This window comes from Nicotiana tomentosiformis, chromosome 6 (genome assembly GCF_000390325.3).
Source record: "Nicotiana tomentosiformis chromosome 6, ASM39032v3, whole genome shotgun sequence".
Lineage (NCBI taxonomy): Eukaryota > Viridiplantae > Streptophyta > Magnoliopsida > Solanales > Solanaceae > Nicotiana > Nicotiana tomentosiformis.
Genome location: NC_090817.1, coordinates 52,492,228 through 52,515,280, shown reverse-complemented (window position 1 = coordinate 52,515,280; position 23,053 = coordinate 52,492,228). Strand labels below are relative to the sequence as shown.

The 23,053-nt window shown below is 43.1% G+C and overlaps 1 long non-coding RNA gene across 1 annotated transcript; it reads right to left on the bottom strand.

The window, feature by feature from the left end:
* Positions 1-3,084: 3,084 nt before the first annotated feature.
* LOC104085315 (uncharacterized) lies at positions 3,085-23,053 on the bottom strand. The gene is made up of 2 exons (XR_011408563.1): positions 20,755-23,053; positions 3,085-20,672 (listed from the first exon to the last, which is right to left on the bottom strand). It is a non-coding gene; the product is annotated as an uncharacterized lncRNA (long non-coding RNA).

Sequence of the window (23,053 nt, the reverse complement as noted above, 5' to 3'; positions counted from 1 at the left end):
TTAATCTCTGAAGACTTGCACCTACGGACCCCTAAGCGCATCTGCGGAGGGTCATCCAATTTTGCGACCCTAGGGCTGGCTAGCCCATTCCGCTTCGGCGATGCATTCCCCGAAGCAGCGGGTCCGCTTATGCGAATTAACGACACAACATGTGGTCACAGCTGACAAGCCAAATCTCGCTTCTGCGCTACGAGAGCCGCTTCTACGGTGTCATACCTTCGGCCCAAAGTGCGCAGGTATGAATGCACCAGACACAACCATGCTTTAGTAATCACACAAGTCAATATTTGTTCCGGATTCAATCTGAATCACACCCGGGGCTCCCGGGACCCCATCGAATATACCAACAAGTTCTAGTACACATAATGGAGCTATTCGAGGCAAAATATCACATCAAACAATATCAATTCAATGAATCGCAACCCAATTCACGCCTATTGAGACTATGAGCATCTGAATTCCAAAACTAATGTCGGTTCATACCAAAATAACTCCGATCGACCTCAAATTTTGCACACAAGTCATAAATGACATGACATACCTATTACAACTTTTGGAATCAGAATTCGACCTTGATATCAATGAAATCAACTCTCGGTCAAACTTCTTAACCTTCCAAACCTTAAATTTTCTAATTTTTGCCAATTCAAGATGAAATGACCTACGGACCTCCAAATCAATATTTCGACATGCTCCTAAGTCCAAAATCACCATATGCAGCTATTGGAACCATTAAAACTCCATTCTGGAGTCATCTACACAAAAGCCAAACTACGGTCAACTCTTTCAACTTAAGCACTGACTTAGGGACTATGTGTCCCATTTCACTCCGTAACTCCCCCAAACCAAAATCAAACACCCCCGAAAAGTCACATAACCATAATACAACATAGAGGAGGCAATAAATAGGGGATCAGGGCTAAAATACTCAAAACAACTGGCCGGGTCATTACACTTGCATCTGTGGTACGGTTTCATTGGCCTTATAATTTAATTTGGCATGCCTTATCATTTTGACACGTGGCAAGATCCTATTGGCTTTTCTATTTGACTTGGCGTGTCACATTCATTTGACACATGGCATCAAATTGGGCCTTTAGGAAGCTGACATCTTGGGCCTAATTAAGTGGGCTCATCTCTTGTAGCCCAATTAAATGGGCTCATCACTTGCAGCCCAATCAAATGGGCTATCCAAGTCAATATTTATTGGATTTAAATAATTAATCTAATTATATTAGCCTGTAATTTATTTGGACTAGTATATGTAAAATATAAATTAAATTATTTATTTAATTTGAATAAAATAAATTTTACATGTCTACAAATGCCCCTACTTCAAGACTTGTCAGAGTGTCAATATAATGACAAGGCTTGAAGTATCAACAAGGGAAGAATTTGCGCCTTTCTTCTTGTAAACGATTTCGTGGATTTATTTATCCATGCCTCCTTAAAATTATATTTTAAGGGATTTTACTTTCATTCAATTGAAATATCTCATTTTGCCAAAAGTTGTACCATGATTTTTACTTGGTGTTCCCTTTGAAACAACACTTTAAATTAATAAAAACTCCTTCGCACATTTGATGCTTACATGTTCTCTTCTGGTGAACACTTACTTTGCATATTAAATTATGATGTTAACTTCATCAAATTGGCCAACTAACAATGATAAAGATCTGTTTACCCTCGAAATTGGATAACAATTAAACTTATAATGTGGATTTAAGGACACGTGATTTCACTTAATACCGATTGATAAATATGAAGATTAAAGATAGAATTATACAATAAAGTAAATCAAACCAGTATTTTAGTAGAACTCAACCCTTGCGTTAGAGTATCCTCGAACTGATTGATGCAAGGACAATAAAAACGCAATAAGCTGAAGAACAAGAGTGTGAGCGAGGAAGAAAATTATATTGCTTTGTTATCAGTTGTGCCTACAAATGGTTAGAACTCCCCTTTATATAGTAGAGGAATTCTATATATGGTACAATTCTAATTACAGAAGTAAATCCCATGATTAACTAAACAACCGTTTTTGATTTGATCTGTTCCGAGATTTTTGCCATGATCTTCGACCAGTCACGGATATCTCGCTTATCTCGTTCGGTCTTGATTGTTGTAGGCTCGATCTTGGAAGGTGCCTCGAATCCCGATCTTGGTACCTTGTATTCTTGCCTCGATCCGATCTACTTTGGAGTCGTCCTTCGATGCAAACTCCCGGTCTCGGTCAAACAGTAAAATTGGGTGGGCTCGATTTTAAGCGTGAACAGATAGTCCCCTCGTTATTTTGGAGTGTAATGACAAGAAATGAATTGAGCCTTCGATTTTCTACCCCGACCTATCGGGACGTCATCCTTATGACATAAGCGACAGAAGTGACTGAAACGTCCCGTCTATACAGTTTCCTAGGCATTAAATAAACGTCAGTCAGTGGTCGGCCACCGCCAATATTGAACCGTTGTTGTGAAATTTATAAATAGCCCCTCTCTCCACTATTTCGAACTTTTACTTTTAGATTCTTAATCTTCAAAGCTTTTTATATCTTCTAACCTCTTCATATGCACATCTACGATTTTCACTGCTACCATCTTCTCAAAACACCAAATTATCATCTTCATCTATTTTTAACTTCAAATCCATACAAAAATGGCAAAAACATCAAAGACTATTCCTCAAAAGGAAAATGCTTCTTCATCGTGGCCGGCCGGCAACAAAACAACGGTGGAGCCACGACATAAAGAGTGTGTTCCCGGGGGGTGTGTTATTACTTCTGACTTCAAAACTGATAAAGCCTCATCGATTCCTGGTCGATGCGAGCCAATGACGAAGTACATATGCTCGATAACTGAAGGGTACCTTAAGCAGTTAAGGAAAAACTGCAACTGGAAAGGCAAAGAAGTGGTGATACCGACCCCGGAAGAAGACATTACCACCCATGTGGAAGGGTTTTTAAGTGTTTATACCTACCCTTTCACGCTGGGCCCCCTCGACCCCGTCGTCATCGATTTTTGTCGTCAGTACCACATAACTCTAGGCCAAATCCACCCTTCTTTTTGGAGAATTGTTATTCTGCTCTGATTCTTTGTGAGCAAAGTCAAGGGGATGCCTTTCACCCTCGACCACCTCATCAGGTTATACAGCCCCCGCCTCTATCGAGGCGGGTTGATAAAACTCCAATGCCGGGCCACCAAAGTGCTATTCTCGAGCATAGATGAGGACAAGGACTGAGGCCGGATGGGCTGGTTTGTTCGAATGAGGACTTCCAACGTAATCCCGGCCGAGAAAATGCCATTTCCGGAGAAATGGAATATGAAGCATAAGTATAATTCCACTGTTAATTCTTATTTATTGTTTTGGCCCTTTGCTTCTTCTCATCGATATCCTTTTCCGTGATGTAGTGGTTTCTTGGATGCCCGGTGCAATTCCTAACCTCAAGAGTTGAGTTCGGGACCTGGCCTCGACCTCTTCGTACGCTGAGAGCTCAACGCACGATTTATCAAAGGACCGATGGGAGGCCAAAACTCATGGTAAGCCCCTTTCCTATGTTCTTGATGATTCGATCAAAATGTCTTTCTTAAACATAACCAATTTTCCTGTGTGTAGGCCTGGACAAAGATGCGGTCATGAGGCCGCCATCTGGCGAGGAAGAGACCTCGGCCCCGGTTCCGAAACTAGCAAAAGACAACAAGAGAAAAAGGGCCTCGGCTTCCGAAGATCCAGAACTTAAGACAAAGACGGCTCGTAAGCCGAGGAAGAACACCATCCCTCTGACGAAAGAATCTATTCGGCGTCTGAGGGATGAAGACGAAGAAGAAGAAAATGACGACAACTCCATACTGGTGGCCCGAGTAAAGAAAACCATCGATGCCCCAAAGACAACTGGATCAATGGTGGTTGATGAGGCTCCGCCTCGAACTAAGGGGATATCCGAGAAGGACTCGGGAAAAGTCCCTGAGACGTTGGAGATCGAGGATGTCTCCCACCGAAATGAAAAACAATGGGTATATCTGAAGGGACCGACCCTGAAGCTCTTCGAACTGAGGAGAACGCCCCAAGTGACTCCCTTGGGGTAATAGTAATCGGAGACTCACCCACTCTCCCTGCTTTTTCAGAAAGGGCGATTCGGGAAGCCCGATATTTGGGGACCCTCGAGGTGGATGGAGCTCATGAGGGAGAGGACCCCTTCCGTGATTTATTTACAAGTATCGAGGATGCTGCCGGCCCGAGTGACGCATCGGGTCATTTCTTCGAGGCTCAACGAGCCCTGAATCGGGTAAGTCTTGATTCCCTTTGTTGATGTCATATTCTTCCATTTTCTGCCTAACTTTTTCTCTTTTTATATAGGCTTTAGCTCTACATCAGGAGGCATTTTCCAAGTCTCGAGCGGAGCTGAGCCGATGTGAAGCTGACTTCCGAGGGCTTTCGGATGAGAGAAATGCCCTCAAACTTCTTAGTGGTCAGAAAGAGGAAGAGATCAGAGATCTTCAAGCCGAGTTGGCCAAGGCTCACCAAGATCAGATAGAGCTGATCGAGCAGGTAATGAAAAGCTTGAAAGCTCATCGGCTCGACTCGGGAACGGTGGCTAATATTTTGAATCTCACAGATGCAACAGAAAATCGAGAGGATCGAGCAGTTCTGTGAGGAGGTCGACACAATAAAGGCAGAGTCCTTGGGGTGGAAGAAAGGTATGGACCACTTTGCTGCAGAAAAAGAGACTAATCGAGCCCAATTATCATAGGTCGAAAGTCAACTTCAAGGCATGAAAGATAGGAGCTTGACTCAAGCCAGGAAAATAGAGGAGCTCGAGGCTCGGTTGGCTTCTAAACTTGCCAAGGCCAAATCTGAAGCCGAAAAAGCAAAAGCCAAGGCGGATGCGATCGTGGTCATCTATCGGGCGGATACTGAAGTCGCTCAAGTCCAGGCGAGAGAGGCATCCGAGTCCGCACAAACTCGAGCATATTGGATTGCTGAACTCACCAAATGCCAATCTCGGAGGAAACCCTCGAGGAAATTCACGCTCGGGATTTCGATCTTACCAATGAGATAGCAAAGGCAGAGAGCATGAAGCCGAAGCTGGATTGCTGGCCACTTCCGATGACAATGATGATGATGGTAGCAAGAGCGGGTCCGAGAATGGGGAGGACCTCGATGTAGAAGAAGCTGCCCCCAGAGGAGATCAGGAACCTTAAGATTTTTCACTTTTGATCTTTTTTGTATAGGATCCCGATCGGACCTTGTAAATATTCATATATATATAATTATCTCTTTCCTTTCTGACTTGTCTTTATTTCTTTTATGCCTTGTGAATGTTTTGTTCATAAGTTTGAGGCTTAGGCATTTTGATCGAAACCAGACTAGTGTAGTTTTTATAATCGAGTGAGTACTTGCTCGAACTCGGAATAGGGTGACCCTTAGGTTTTAATTGAGTGAGGATGATTTCTTCGAACTCAAAAATAAACTGGCCTTTTAGGCTCTTAAACTAGGCCAACACGGCCATAGAAAAAAAGTGGCTTTCTCCCCCTTTTCGGCTTGATAAGTTTATCGTTTAATCATATAAATTCTGTTGTACCTCAACACAAAATAAAGGATTTGTTTGAGAGTTCGAACGGTTCCGTACCCATTAGGAATTTCAATGGTCGATATTATCGAGACCCTTTATTTCGCAGTGCCTTAACATAAAATAAAGAATTTATTCGAGAGTTCGAACGCCTTTGTATCCATTAGGGTTTTCGATGGTCGATATTATCGAGACCCTTAGAAATTTAGCCAAGGGTAGCCTTTTTTAACCGATTTATGAAAATATTCGAAGGCCTATTTAATAACAAAAATCGGACGTCTCTGAACCGTGTTGATTTGGCCAAAGCCTTTAACTTGGGATTCGCCTTTTGGGCTTGCTCCCCTATTATACTTCAAACTTGTTCGAAGTATCAGTCCCCGAGTGGGGTGGACGTGGTCCATAAATTCGAGGATTGCCTTTTTAAGGTCTTACGATCTCGAGGTTTAGTAATTCGATCGTGTCGGTTTTTTGGACGGCAGTCCCGGAGTATCGGACAAATTGTTTGAACTTCAGTTGTGATCGGCCCTTAAGCCAGTTTCCACCATAGATCATAAGTATGAGATTGCAAATTATAAATTTTAAAACATGGGGCATCTGGAAAGGGAAAATACTTCTTCCAATAAATTATACATGCGTACATGTTTTGCCATTAGGGCTCGAGTAATCTACACAAACATGGTTCATCTTACCGTTTGGTCCTCTAGAAAATTTACCTATCGAGACCCTGTCGACACGAAGTATTTTCCTTGTAACTATCTGAGGGTGATGCCCCCTAGTATTCGAGGTTGATTATAAAGGAGCCTCAGATACTGTTGAATTGCTCTAAGTTAGCACGAACAATGGTTGCCTCGTTAAAAACTTCGCCGAAAAAACCCATTTGGGATTAAAACCGGTCTAAGGGAAAAAGAGTGCAACGGGTGCTTTCAGACCCAAGGACTGCGTTTGAAGGATCCCTTGATGTTTTCGATTACACACCTGCAAACAGTTAGTATAAAATATAAATAAAAATGGAGAAGGTTGTACCTTAGCGGTAATATCGTTTGAGGAGTGACACGTTCCAATTATTTGACAACTGTTCGTCGTTCATCATGCCGAGTTTGTAAGATCCCTTTCTGACGATATCGAGGATCTGATACGGTCCCTCCCAATTTGGGTATTGAGGGTGACTTTTCTCAATACTAAGTCCCCTGTTATAAAATGTCGAAAATTAGCTCTTCGGTTGTAGTACCTTTCGATCCGTTGCTTTTGTGCGGCCATTCGAACGAGGGCGCTTTCCAGTTTTTCATCTAGCAATTCAAGACTTGTATTCATAGCCTCGTGATTCGACTTTTCCGTTGCATATCGAAACCTGACGCTAGGTTCCCCGACTTTGACCGAGATTAGAGCTTCGGCGCCATATACTAAAAAGAACGGTGTTTACCCCATTCTGGATTTTGACGTTGTTTGATACACCCAAAGGACCTCGGGCAACATTTCTCTCCATTTTCCCTTTGCATCATTCAACCTTTTCTTTAGATTTTGAATGATGGTTTTGTTCGTTGACTCTGCATGTCCGTTCCCGCTGGGGTGATATGGCATTGACAAGATCCTTTTGATTTTGTGGTCTTCAAGAAACTTTGTTACTTTACTGCCGATGAATTGTTTTCCATTGTCGCATACGATCTCGGTAGGCATCCCGAATCGACATATAATGTTGTCCCAAATGAAGTCGATAACCTCTTTTTCCCTGACTTTGTCAAAGGCCTATGCTTCAACCTATTTAGAGAAATACTCAGTCATAAATAAAATGAATTTAGCTTTACCTGGGGCCAATGGTAGAGGGCCAACGATATCCATTCCCTATTTCATGAATGGCCATGGGGATAGGACCGAATGGAGTTGCTCCTCGGGTTGGTGGATCATTGGCGCATATCTTTGACACTTGTCGCACTTTCAAACGAATTCCTTCGTATCTTTTTCCATATTGGCCCAGTAATATTCTGCTATGATGATTTTGTGAACCAATGATTCGGCACCAGAATGATTTCCGCAAGTTCCCTCGTTAATTTCCCGTAGGACGTAGTCGGTGTCTTCGGGACCCAAACGTATTGCCAATGGTCCATCGAACATCCTTCTATATAGTGTTCCATCTTCGGCCAATGTGAATCGTGTGGCCTTCATACGTAGAGTCCTTGATTCCTTAGGATCCGACGGAAGCTTTCCGTTCTTTTGGTACTCGATATTTTTATTCCTCTAATCCCAGGTCAGACTTGTGGAGTTTATTTTGGCGTGGCCTTCTTCGATCACTGACCTCGAAAGTTGCACGATAGTCCCCGTGCTAATTTCGTCATCTTCAATCGATGACCCCAAATTTTCAAGGGCATTGGCTTTGTTGTTTTGCTCTCGAGGTACATGTTGTAGGGTCCATTCTTGAAACTGATGTAATGTCACCTGTAATTTATCCAGGTATCTCTGCATTCGATCATCCCGAACCTCAAAGGTTCCGTTGACTTGGTTTAACACATGTAAGGAGTCACATTTGGCTTCGATAACCTCTTCTCCCAAATTCTTAGCTAGCTCGAGACCTGCAATCATGGACTCATACTCGGCTTCATTGTTAGTTAACTTGGAAGTTTTGATAGACTGTCTAATTGTATTACCCGTGGGCAATTTCAAAACGATGCCTAGCCCAGACCCCTTCACATTTGAAGCGCGGTCTGTGAATAGGGTCCACACCCCTGATGTTGTACCCGATTTTAATAATAGTTCTTTTTCGACCTCAGGTACGAGGGCTGGCGTAAAGTCGGCCATGAAGTCTACTAAGATTTGAGACTTGATGGCCGTTCGGGGTTGATACTCGATATCGTACCCATAGATTTCGATGGCCCATTTGGCCATCGGCCTGAGAGTTCGGGCTTATGCAAAATATTGCGAAGAGGATAAGTGGTCACTACACAAATTGGGTGACATTGAAAATATGGTTTTAATTTCCTAGAGGCTCTTATTATGGCAAGCGCCAAATTTTCTAAGTGTGGGTACCGGGTCTCGGCCTCACCTAGAGTTCGACTAAGATAGTAAATAGGAAATTGCGTACCTTGCTCATCTCGATCTAGGACTCCACTTACCGCGATTTCCGGGACTGCTAAGTAGAAGTAGAGTTGCTCGTCTGCTTTTGGAGTATGAAGAAATGGTGGACTCGAGAGTTTGATGTTAGCTATATGCTTTCTACCTTTCTTGGTATTTTTGTACATGTGCTTGGTGAGAAAGAGTGGTATTGCACGAGATTGAGGAAGCGGTATTGATAGGACCAGACCTCGTGCATCAGGCTATGGAGAAGGTTAAGATCATTAAGGATCGATTAGAAACTGCTCAAAGTCATCAAAAGTCCTATTCGGATGTGCGTCGCAGGTATTTGGAGTTCAAAGAGGATGATTGGGTATTGTTGAAGGTTTCCCCCATGAAGGGCATAATGCGGTTTGGTAAGAAAGGGAAGTTGAGTCTGAGATATGTTGGACCATACAGAATCATTTAGAGGATTGGTCGGGTGGCGTACAACATTGAACTACCTCCAGAGATGTCTTTAGTGCACCCTGTGTTCCATGTATCCATGTTGAAGAAGGTGGTTGGAGATCCGTCGCTCATTGTTCTGGTTGATACAATTGAGGTTAATGAAGAATTGACTTTTGGGGTTGCTCAGTGCGTCGAGGAGTTAAAGGAAAAAGTTTGCAGAACATGGCAATTATGCAGTCCACTATGCGACCGCAGAACAAGTTTGCGGACTGCAGATTGGCCACTGATAGAAGCAGATAGATTTACCAATTTTGAGGACCATTATACGACCCATTATGCGGCTGCAGAACCGTTTTGCGCGCCGCAGATCCAATCGCAGATCCAGCATGAGAAATTTCGAAAGGAGGTTCTGTGGTCCATTATGAGACCCCATAATTGGTCTACGGACTGCAGACCTATCACAGAGTGTAGCAGAAACATCCAGTTCTAGAGGGCCATTATGCAGTCCATTTTGCGGACCGCAGAAGTGTTATGCGGTCGCATATGCAATCGAAGATCTGCGTTGGGGCTCCATTTTTCCAATTTTATAAACTGACCCCCATTTCATTTATCTAGCCTAAGGGTTCATTTTTAGGGGATTAACTAACATTTTAGAGAGAGGAGAGAGCTATTCTAGAGAGAGGAAAGAGAGGACTATAGATTTCACTACTCTACATTGATCAAACCTTGGAATTCCATCAAAAGGAACTTGCTAGGGCTTCAAAAAAGTAAGTATTTCTTCCCCCAATTCTTCAAATTCAGGTTTGGGTTGATTGTGGGTAATGAGGGTAGGTTTTATCACATATATGAGCTAATAGAGACTGCGGGGAAGTTTTTGAACAATCTTGGGTGGTTTTGTTATTGAATTAGATGAGGGAAAGGTCGGGTCATAGTTGTAACAGCCCTTGCCATGTGAATTCCTCTAATCGTGCTTATAATTCTCTCCTCCTTGATAGATTGGCATCATTAGGAGTGTTGGGACATTATTGTGGCACTATGAAAAGCTCTTTCGAGGTATGAAGGCTAAACTCTTTTTTTTTGGTATTGGAATTCCCGTGTTCTTACAAAACTCCTTCGTGTGAAGTTCAAACATGGAACGCTATTGATGTGGGGTATTCAAACTAGTAAAATTGATTCCCGATTGGCATAACGTGTTAGAACCCTCGTGTGTTAATGATTCTCTATTTTGACTTAATTATGTTATACCCCTTTTGGGAAGAAGATCTTGTATGAAATCAATGTGATTAAACACTTATTTCTCATATGATGAAACCTTATGAACTCACACATGCTAAGGCCAAAGGTGACAAATGGTTGATTTGAAAGGGAACTCTGTTGTACAAACTATTATCATTTTGGGAATCCGAAGTATGGCATTATGAATAAACCTCCACCCGTATACATTGGGGTGAGGCGGTGGGGCCACTTTGTTTCGAGTTGTGGTATTGTGAATACACCTCCACCCGCATACATTGGGGTTAGGCGGCAGGGCCGCTTTGTGTAGAGTTGTGGTATTATGAATACACCTCCACCCGCATACATTGGGGTGAGGCGGCAAGGCTTCTTTGTGTAGAGTTTGTGGTATTGTGAATACACCTCCAGCCGCATACATTGGGGTGAGGAGACATGGCTTCTTTGTGTAGAGTTTATGGTTTTGTGATTGCACCTCCACCCGCATACATTGGGGTGAGGCGGCTGTGCCTCTTTGTGTAAAGGTAGTTGCAGAGGATCCCCGACTTAAAAAAAAATTATAAATGTTATTGAAAGCTCTTAATATACTTGCTATATATTTAACGGCTATCTAAGCCTTTTATTGTTACCATGATTCATCATATTCATGTTGTATTTTCAAGTCCTTGCATAGGTGTTTGGTTTTCATACTAGTACTATTCGATATGTATTAACGTCCATTTTTTCGAGGGCGCTGCATCTTTAATGGATGCAGGTGGTTCCACAACGGAAGGCATTGACCAGTGATAGCGGTACACTCTCTTCCCAGTTGACTTGGTGAGCACCACTTCATTTCGGGGTCGTGCATCTTTTGTTCTGTATGTATTATGTTTTGAGTTATAGTCGGCGCCTTTTTTCCGGCACTATCATTGTTCTCTTTTGTATTTATTAGAAGATCTGTAGACATTGTGTGGGTTGTGTATTGGTATTGGAAAGTCAAGATAGTAATGTCGTATCTGTATTACATGTTCCACTCCAAACTATGAAAGTGTATGTATTTTGAGACTTTATAAATGAAGTAACTAATGGTGATGGAATTAGTGTTGTTCATGAACCCTCTTGGTGTTAACTAATGAAGTTTATCTTCTCTTTATTTATGGGTGATTTGGGTAGAAGGCAATCTAGTACGCTTGCTCGGCCGGGTTATCTCGGTTGAGTGCCAGTCGCGCTCCCCGAGGTCGAGGGGTGACATGACCAATGCCCTAGCAGTATTTATGCACATGATGAATAGTGTATTCCAGTCATATCTTGACTCTTTTGTTATTGTATTCATTGACGTCATCTAGGTGTATTCCCGCGACCGGGAAGATCATGAGCAACATTTGAGGATCGTGCTCCAGACTGTGAGGGAGAAGAAGTTGTATGCAAAGTTCTCAAAGTGTGAATTCTGGCTTGATTCGGTGGCATTTTTGGGTCATGTGGTGTCGAGCGAGGGGATCAAGGTAGATCCGAAGAATATTGAGGCAGTTCAGAGTTGGCCTAGACCGTCTTCAGCTACTGAGATTCGGAGATTCCTTAGTTTGGCTGGATATTATCGCTGTTTTGTAGAGGGTCTATCGTCTATTGCTGCACCTTTGACTAGATTGACCCAGAAGGGTGCTCAATTCCAGTGGTTTGACAAGTGTGAGGAGATCTTTCAGAAGTTCAAGACTTCCTTGACCATAGCTCTAGTTCTAGTTTTGCCCTCAGCATCGGGTTCATATATGGTTTATTGTGATGCATCGCGGATTGGTATTGGGTGAGTCTTAATGCATGAGTATAGGGCGATTGCTTATGCTTCGCACCAGTTGAAGTCCCATGAGAAGATCTACCCCGTTTATGATCTAGAGTTGGCAGCTTTAGTTCACGCATTGAATATTTGGAGGCGGCGTGTCTTGCGAGGTATTCACAGATCATCGGAGTCTACAGTACTTGTTTAAGCAAAAGGGCCTGAACTTGAGGCAACGGAGGTGGTTAGAGCTGTTGAAAGACTATGATATCACTATTCTATACCATCCTAGGAAGGCCAATATAGTAGCTGATGCCTTGAGTAGAAAGGCTGAGAGTATGGGTAGCCTTGCATATATTTCAGTTGGTGAGAGGTCGCTAGCATTGGATATTCAGGCGTTGGCCAATCAGTTTGTGAGATTAGATATTTTGGAGCCTAGTAGGGTTCTTGCTTGCGTGGTTTCTCGGTCTTCTTTATTTGAGCGCATCAGAGATAATTACTATGATGACCCCCATTTGCTTGTCCTTAAGGACACGGTACAACATGGCAATTCCAAGGAGGTTTTTATCAGAGATAATGGGGTGTTGAGGATGCAGGGTCGGTTATGTGTGCCCAATATGGATGGGTTGCGTGAGTTGATTCTTGAGGAGGCCCACAGTTCGCGGTACTCTATTCATTCGGGTGCCGCTAAGATGTATCAAGATTTGAGGCAGCATTATTGTTAGAGAAGAATGAATAAAGATAATGTGAAGTATGTGGGTTGGTGCTTGAATTGTCAGCAGGTGATGTACGAGCATCAGAGGCCGAGTGGGTTTCTTCAGAGACTTGAGATTCCCTAGTGAATGTGGGAGAGTATTACCATGGATTTCGTTGTTGGGCTTGACCTTGAAGAAATTTGACACAGTGTGAGTTATTGTGGATAGGTTGACCAAACGACACATTTTATTCTGTTGGTGACTACCTATTCTTCAGAGCAGCTGGCTCAGATCTATATTTGTAAGATTTTTCGTCTTCATGGTGTGCCGGTGTCCATTATCTATGATCAAGGCATGCATTTCACATTGCATTTTTGGAGAGCTATGCAGCGTGGGTTAGTCATACGGATCGAGTTGAGTACAACATTTAGCCCCAAATGGACGGGCAGTATGAGCGCACCATTCAGATCTTAGAGGATATGCTACATGCCTGTGTTATTGATTTTGGGGGTTCATGGGATCAATTCTTTCCGCTTGTATAGTTTTCCTACAACAACGACTAACAATCCAGTATTCAGACGGCTCCTTATGAGGCCTTATATGGGAGGCAGTGTCGTTCTCCAGTTGGTTAGTTTGAGCCGGAGGAGGCTAGGTTGTTGGGTACTGATCTTGTTCGGGATGCCTTGGAGAAGGTCAAGTTGATTCAGGACAAGCTTCGTAAAGCACAGTCTAGATAAAAGAGTTATGCCGACCAGAAGGTTCGTGGTGTAGCATTTTTGGTAGGAGAGAGTTTTGTTGTGGGTTTCACCCATGAAGGGTGTGATGAGATTCTAGAAGAAGGGCAAGTTGAGCCCTAGGTATATTGGTCATTTTGAGATCCTTGAGGGAGTGGGGGAGATGGCCTACAAGCTTGCATTTCCACCCAGCTTATCGGCAGTTCACCTGGTGTTCCATGTTTCCATGCTCCGGAAAGCCATCCCATGTGTTAGATTTCAGCTCAGTCCAATTGGACAAGGATTTGACTTATTTTGAGGAGCTAGTGGCCATCTTGGACAGACAGGTCCGAAAGTTGAGGTCAAAGAACATTGCTTCAGTGAAGGTTCAATGGAGGGGTCAACCAGTTGAGGAGGTGACTTGGGAGACCGAGCATGATATCTGTATCTGTTATCCTCACCTTCTAACACTTCAGGTATGTCTCTATACTCGTTCGAGGATGGACGTTTGTTTTAAGAGGGGGATAATGTAACAACCCGATCGGTCATTTTGAGTATTTTAGCCCCGTTCCACTATTTATTGCCTCCTCTAGTTCAATTGTGGCTATGTGACTTTCCGGAGTGGTTGGTTTGGTTTCGGGTGAGTTTCGGAGTGAATTGGGACACTTAGTCCCAAGGTTGGAAGCTTAAGTTGGAAGAGTTGATCGGAGTTTGACTTTTGTGTAGACGACTCCAGAATGGAATTTTGATGGTTCTGATAGCTTTGTATGGTGATTTTGGATTTCGGTGTATGTCCAGAAGTTGATTTGGAGTTGCGTAGGTTGAATTGGTGCTTTTTGGCAAAAGATAGAAAGTTGAAGGTTGATAGGTTTGACCGAGGGATTGACTTTATTGATATCGGGTCCGGATTGTGATTTCGGGAGTTGGTATATGTCTGTTGTGTCATTTGGGACTTGCATTCAAAATTTGAGCTCATTTAGAGTTGGTTTGATATGATTCGACATTAGTTTTAAAAGTTGAATGTTAATTAATTCAATAGGCTTAAATTGGGGTGTGATTCGTAGATTTGATATTGTTTGATGTGATTTAAGGCCTCGAGTAGGTTCGTGTAGTGTTTTGGGACTTGATAGTATGTTTGGAAGAGCTTTTCCTGCTTCTGCGGTTGCACATCTGCGCACTTATATCTGCGGTGACTGTTGCACAAGAGCGGCCGCGCATCTGGAGTTTCTGACCTTTAGTGGAAGCCGCATCTGTGATGGATTTTCTGCAGATACGGAGTCGCAAATGCGACAGAATTGCCGCAGGTGCAGAAAGCCTGGGCAGAAATAAGAGTGAATCGAGGGTTTATTCCATTTTTCATATTTTGAGTTAGAGAGCTCGGTTTTGGGCGAATTTGGAGTGGATTTTCAAGGATTGGATCGGGGTAAGTGTTTTTTTTGTACTCGGATTTGCTTATTATTCATGATTCCATCATTGTTTTTATCATTTAATTAGTGATTTAAGTTGGAGAAATTGGGGATTTTGTGAAAACTGTCTTAAACTATAAATTGAGGATTTGAAGGTCGATTTGAGGTCGGAATTGGGTAATTTTTGTATGGTTGGACTCGTATCAGAATGGGTGTTCAGATTTTGTAAGTTTGGTCAGGTTCCGAGGTGCAAGCCCGGGGTTGACCTTTTGAGTTGACCTTATGATTCTCTTTAAAGATTGCAACTTTGTTATCCGAAATCATTTTCTATAGTTTGTATTTATGGTATTAAGTTATTTTGGCTAGATTCGAGCCATCCGAAGTTGAATTTGCACGAAAAAGGCTTACTAGTGGGTTGATTTAGCTTGTTTGAGGTAAGTATCTTGCCTAACTTTTTGTGGGCGAACTACTCCTTAGGACTTGGGTTGATTTACGTTATTTGGGTTATGTGAAAGACGTGTGCACGAGGTGACAAGTATGTACACAGGCTTATATGGGGTATTTTGACCGGTTTAGACTCTTAGACTCTTTGATGTATCTAATTAGAAGTTGAAATATCATGTTAGATCTTCCATTGTTAAATTTTTCTTACATGCTTTACTTGATGTTGTATCACCTACTCTATCTCTTATTGTCAAACATGCTCTTATATGCCTTAGTTGCCTTTGCTATCTCTCTTATTGTTATGTCACCTCCTTTAGTGCCGGGTTATTCTTGTTTGAAGTTGTTGATTATTGAGATGTCTTTCCTTGTTGAGAAATTCTCACTCACTTTGTTATTATGGAGATTCTTGTTCACATTGTGATTGAGCCCTGGGCTATACGTTGTGGTAACTTTGGTATTGTTGATTTTGGCAAGTTGTGGCATATGGGCACTTGTGGTGTGAGTTGTTATTGTGTTGTGATATTGATGCGCATGCGGCGGTATAAGGATAGGGGTTAATGTGCGTGCGCGACATAAGGAGGGATTTTATGTGCAAGTTGCTAGTAAGGAAATTACTTGAAGTCACCCGGCGACATAAAAGGGCTAAAGTGCGTGTAGCTATTTCGGAAAAAATCTTTTCAAAATATCTTAATGTAAGGCTCACGCGGCGGTATAAGGAAATGTTGTGATTTTGAATTGTGAAAAGTGGATATGAGGCGGTACCTCAGTTGTGATTCTTATTGTACATTCTATGTTAAAGAGGCGTGTTGGTTGAACAGTTTTGTTATCTCTTTATTTTCCCTACTTGTACTCGTCCGTATTGATTCTTGATGTTCTTACCATGTGTTCACTCCTTGTTGCCTTTATTGTTTTAAATTCCATTGTTAGCTTACTTTATTGAACTGCTTTATAGTCATTTATTTCCTCGTCTTCCATTATTTGCCTATACTATACCTTGTTCAGTTTCTCTTATCCAAGTAGGTGTCTTGACCTGAACTCATCACTAATATATCGAGGTTAGGTTTGATACATACTGAGTACCATTGTGGTGTACTCAGCTCAGGCTAGGCATTAGTGATTTGACCATACATTTCGGAGACTTCAAGGTATACCTGCTTGGCGTTTGCAGGCCTCGGAGTCACCTTCAGTCATTACTTTTACTACTATTTATCTTCTATTCAGATAATGTTGTATTAGAGATTCTTAGATTATTTCGTAAGGCTTATGACTCAGTTCCATCGGTTTTGGGAATTATGTTACAGATGTTCCGTTTTGAGTTATTATGAGTTTTAACGAATTATCTTATTATCTTAGTTGTTAAATCTTGCTAAGCTATCAATGAATGTTAGGCTTACCTAGTCTTAGAGACTAGGTTCCATCACGAGATCCTAAGGTGGGGAAATTGGGGTCGTGACAACCTTAGAACCCGACCAAACTCACAAATTCCAAACACCTATTCTGTTAGGAGTCCAACCATACCAAAATTATCCCCACCCAATGGGAGACCTACATCTCCTACCATATAAAGCCTCGAACGGTGCCATCTGAATACTAGCATGATAACTGTTGTTGTAGGCAAATTCTACGAGTGGCAAATGATCATCCCAGGTACCCTTGAAGTCAAGAACACAAGCGCGCAATATATCCTCAAGCATCTGAATAGTCCGCTCTGCCTGCCCGCCAGTCTGTGGGTGAAAGGCTCTACTAAAATTCACCTGAGTACCCAAACCTTGCGGAAATTTCTTCCAAAAGTTAGTTGTGAACTATGCCCCTTGATCCGAGATAATAGAAACTGGAGTGCCATGCAACCTGACTATTTTCTCGATATACATCTGAGCATACTGTTTGCTGTGTCGGTAGCCTTAATAGGTAAGAAGTGAGCTGATTTCATGAGTCAATCCATAATCACCCAAATCGAGTCATACTTACGAGGCGCGCGAGGTAGTCCCACCACAAAGTCCATATCGATCATTTCCCACTTCCACATTGGAATTTCTATGTTCTGTGCCAACCCACCAGGCCATTGGTGTTCGGCCTTTACTTGTTGACAATTTGGGCATCTCACCACAAAGTCCGCTACAATCCTCTTCATATCATTCCACTAGTAGACTTCTTTAAGATCATGATACATCTTTGTAGAGCCCGAGTGCACCGAATACCTAGAAGTGTGAGCCTCGATCATGATTCTTTCCCGGAGATCATCCACATTTGGAACACATAGTTGCCCTTGGTACCTTAGTGTACCATCATCCATGCCAAGAGAAAAGGCCATGGTCTTATGTTTATGAATCCTCTCCTTCAACTGTACCAACAATGGGTCACTGTACTGCTTTTCCTTGACTTCCACAACAAGTGATGATTCAGCCCTATTTTGCACAATCACTCCTACTTCACTAGAATCCGCATGACGAACTCAAAAACTAGACAACCGATGAACCTCCTTCTCCAACGGCCTTTGATATGCCTCCAATTGAGCCAAACTGCCCATAGATTTCCCACTAAGATCATCCACTACAACATTAGCCTTCCCCGGATGATACAAAATATCGATGTCGTAATCCTTGAGTAACTCAAGCCATCTTCTATGACTTAGATTCAATTCATTCTATTTGAAAATATATTGGAGGCTCTTATGGTCCGTGAATATATCCACATGGACCCCACATAGATAATGACGCCAAATCTTAAATGAAAATACCACCGCCGCAAGCTCTAAGTCATGTGTTGGATAGTTGTTTTCATGATTCTTGAGTTGCCTAGAAGCATAAGCTATCACCTTGCCATGTTGCATTAATACACACCCAAGTCCGATTCTTGAAGCATCACAATATACCACAAACCCATCCGTACCCTCTGGTAGGGTCAACACCGGTGTCGTAGTTAATCTTGATTTCAACTCTTGGAAGCTCTTTTCACAAGCATCTGGCTATTGGAACATAATCGCCTTCTACGTCAATTTAGTCAACAGAGAGGCAAGAGTGGAGAACCCCTCCATAAATTTCCTATAATACCCGGCTAAGCCCAAGAAACTGCGAATCTCTATTGGAGTTGTAGGTCTAGGACAATTCTTCACAGCTGCAATCTTTTTAGGATCAACCTTATATCCTTCTCTGGAGACGACATGACCCAAGAATGTAACAGATTCAAGCCAAAATTCACATTTCAAAAAATTTCGTATACAACTTATGTTGATATAGAGTCTGTAGAACTGCCCTGAGATGATCGACATGGTCCTCTCGACTTCATGAATATACTAGAATATTGTCAATGGACACTATCACAAAGGAGTCAAGAAAAGGCTTGAAGACTCGATTCATAAGGTCCATGAAAGTTGTCGGGGAATTTGGTAGCCCAAAAGACATTACCAGAAATTCAAAGTGCCCATACCGGGTCCTGGAAGCTGTTCTCGGAATATCCTGCTCCCTGATCTTCAGTTGGTGATACCCGGATCTTAAATCAATCTTGAAGAAATACTTAGCACCCTGCAATTGGTCAAACAAATCATCTATCCTTGGCAGTAGGTACTTATTCTTGATCGTGACCTTGTTGAGCTGCCGAAAGTCAATACACATCCTTAATGACCTATCTTTCATTCTTACAAAGAGGACCGGTGCGCTCTAAGGCGACAAACTCGACCGGATGAAACCCTTCTCTAACAAATCCTTCAATTGTTCTTTTAGCTCATTCAATTATGCTAGTGACATTCTGTAGGGTGGAATAGATATAGGCTGCGTGCCCGACATCACATCAATCCCAAAATTAATCTCCCTGTTTGGTGGGATCCCAGGGAGCTCATACGGAAAGACCTACGGAAATTCACCCATAACAGGCACGGACCCATAACATCGATGTCCGTAACCCGAACCAAATGGTAGATACACCCCTTTTTAATCATCTTCGTGGCCTTAAGGTAAGAAATAAACCTACCCTTCGATACCACATCATCCCCCTTCCATTCAATCACCGACTCATTTGGAAATTCAAACCTAACAGTCCTGGTTCGACAATCAAGCTTAGCAAAATATGAATAAAGCCAGTCTATCCCCATTATTACATCAAAATCAACCATCCCCAATTCAATGAGATTGGCCAGGGTGTCCCAACCATGCAGTGTGACAACATAATCCCTATAAACCCTCGCAGCCACAATAGACTCGCTAACCGGAGTAGATACAGAGAACGGCTCATGAAGCTGAAGTCCTCGGTGACCAACCATGGTCCCTGAATGTGTTTAGACATTTTCTTTAGCAGCACCCAAAGACATCTCCTCTATTTCATAGCGACATAAGGAGTGACATAGGACAACGTGGAACCGAGATCAATAAGAGCATATACATCATGGGATTGGACAATCAATATATCTGTGACAACATCTGGAGAAGCCTCTGAATCTCGACGCCTCCGCATAGCATAAAATTTGTTGGGTCCTCCCGAACTCTGTGCATCACCTCTAGCTGCACCATGCCCTGCGGGTGCTGGGGTGCCTCGAGCTGAAGGATGTGTTGTGGATGTAGTAGCTGCAGAACTAGCTGGTTGCGCCGCACCTTTTCCCATGATCCGGCGGGACGAGCAACGGTCCCTCTGAATGTGACCCCTCATATCGCACCCGTAGCATATATGTAGGTCCATGAGGCAGACCCCAAAATTCATCCTTCCACATTTAGGGCATGGGGGCCTCCGCTAGTGCTGGAATCTCCCTCCAGGTCGACCATGTTGGTGGGGTCCCCTGTTGCCCTGACTGGGCCCGGATGGCTGTGCACTCATCAAAGACTGAGCGAAAGACTGTGCATTCATCAACCCGAAGAAGTCTTCTAGGGCGGTTGAGTCTACACCATCAAAGAAGCATCAAAGGGGATCGTCCGCTCCATGAGCCACTTCATTGGATTGCTCCTTCGTCGCTCGGGCTTCATCGAACATGGGTTCTGTGAATGAGAGAGATCCTAAAATTTCTATAACACTGGGCGAAGCCCACGATTCGAGAGGTCTCGACCCTCGCCTATGTACCAGCCTCATGAACTTGAGGGGGATTAGCCTCCATTGTTTCCCCCTTGGTTGCCATCTGTTCCTCGGGAACGGACGGCTCGCGGGCCACAAAAGGATGGTCCTCCTCGGGCTCGTCCCTGAACCAGAAGAGTGAGTTTGAATCAGGCACTCGGGAGCTGGACCTTTCCTTTGGCTTACGAGCCAACCTTCTCCTTGGTTTCTTCTTCTTTGAGCTAGGGGAACTCGGGGCCCTCCTCCTTTTCTTCTCTCCTGCTATGGCTCTGGGCTGCCCCGAAGCAGAACGATCATCGGGCAGGTACTCGCCTCTTACCAAGGGCCTAAGCTCGATGGTCTTAGGCAAGCCTGCAAAAAAGAAGAGAAGCAATGAGGACATAGTATTGAAAAAGAAAGTCTAGTGCTACTTACTCGGAGAGTAGAATCTTACCGTGAGAATGGGCCTCCCAGCGGCTCTTCGAGAGCTCGTGCCATGAGCATTCGGCATAAGAAATCTGCGAACAAATGCCTCTGATCCACTCCTTGAGCCGAGTAATGGCATTTGGGACTCGAGCGAGGGTTGCTCCACAACAAACACCAATTAGAAAAGTGAAGATAAAACATAAAATCAATGTTTTAAAGGAGTTATAGTTACGTGATACATTGTACTTCTCGGGGAGTGGCCTCCACTTGGCAGGTATCAGGTCGGAGGTCCTCACCTGGATAAAGCATCCTTGCCAACCCCAATTCTGGTCCTCGTCGATACTTGAAAATGGGGCTTTGCTGGCCCAGCGTACAAGCTTTATCATTCCCTCCCGTAAGATTCGGGGACTGTACAAGCGGAGTAGATGATCGATGGTGAACGTACATGAATCGATTTTGTTCACAAAGAATCAGAGGAGGATCACAATCCTCCACAGCGATGGGTGGATTTGGCAGATGCATACGTCGTACCTCCTACAAAAGCCCAAGATGACCGGGTCCACCGGGCCCAATGTAAAAGAGATAAGTGTAAATACTCATATATCCTTCAACATGGGTAGTGATATCGTCATCGGGCCCGAGAATCACTACATCCTTATCCACCCAGTCGCAGTCTTTTTGAACTGCAGGAAGAACGGCCTTAGTAATGGAGCAGATGTACAGTGACACCACCTCGCATCGGCCTTGAATCGAAGAGGGCTTTTCGACCTTAAATTCATCATTAACCGAACACCCCCCCCCCCCAAACATTTTCAAGAGGGGCTCAGCTACCGATTCATCAGTGGCCACGCTCGGAGCGCACCTCTCGAGGATGACCACATCAGGAGCGGGGTCTCCTTGACCTCAGTGGTCGGCTGCGTAGAAGAAGGAGAATCTTTCTGGGGAACGGTCTTGGAAATCTTTGCCATTTTTTTTATCTGGATAAAAAGGTTTGAAGGTATGAAGGAGAATGAGAAGATGAAGGGTGAGAACTTGCTAAGAAAACACTGGCTTAAGTGAGGGGTAAAAGAAAGGTTGCAATTTGAAGAACGAAGGTAAGAATATTGAAGAATGAAGGAAGGCAATGATATCTTGAAGGATCGAAGGTAGAAGCTTGGTCAAAAGTAAAAGATGAATGAAAGAAGAGGTATTTATAGGGGATTCACGCCGTTTCACATCCAGGAGTGGCCTGCTGACGACTGATACGCGTTGGGGGTCATTATGACGCTTTTGATGGGACATTGCGGTTTCTTTATCATTTCGTGTCGCAGCGTGTTGGAGAAGAGATCGAAGAACTCATGTCATTCCTCGTCGTTTCCGTAAAACTTACTCTCCGAGAAACGAGGGGACTATCTGTATACGGGTGAAATCGGACTCATAAAACAGCCCGATTTTTGATAAAATAAATTGAGTAAGGGACGTGATGACAAGGAGCCGAAATCGAGGTAAGGGACTCATTGACACAGGTTCTGGGAGCACGATGCCCGCCCTCGAGAATATCGGGGCCGTGACCCTGGTATCGGTCCAAATCTTAAAAGAATTCAGAGAGCATTATTGGGCAACCGAACATGATTAACGGGAGGTCGTGATATCCCTGACCAGCTGGGTATCGCGACGTGGATCTTGGCATGTACCGGCGGAAATTCGATGATTAGTTAAACGAAAGATTTTTTGCCTTTTATAGAATTGTACCTAGAGTAGGACTCCCTTACTATATAAAGGGGGGTCTGATTATTCATTGAGGTTGCCCTCGAGTCCAGAATCACCCCCCTTTATTTTCAAGAGGTATGATAATTTATTACATCTCTTATCTGTTTATTCTAGCATTCTTTACCGTTTGTATTGAATAAATCCACGTATCCTTAAAACCACTAACAAATTTAATTGTTCTCCATTTTTTAGGATAAACAAGAATATACAACTTAGATATGTGGGGAGCATATACAACATGAGCATGACAGAGAATACGCCGCCTGATACAGATGACAGAGAATATACCACTTAAAGCATATGACAAAGAATATACCGCTTGAAATGCACAACAAGAATATACTGCTTGAAGCGCATAACAATAATATACCGCTTGAAGCGCATAACAAAATATACTGCTTGAAGCGGATGACAAAGAATAGACTACTTTAAGCATGCGATGAAGAATATACAACTTGAAACAAAGAATATGCAACTTAAAGCAATGAATATACAGCTTGAAACAAAGAGTATAAAACTTGAAGCAGTGAATATATAAGTTGAAGCATGTGACAGAAAGAATAGAAGTTGGAGTATCA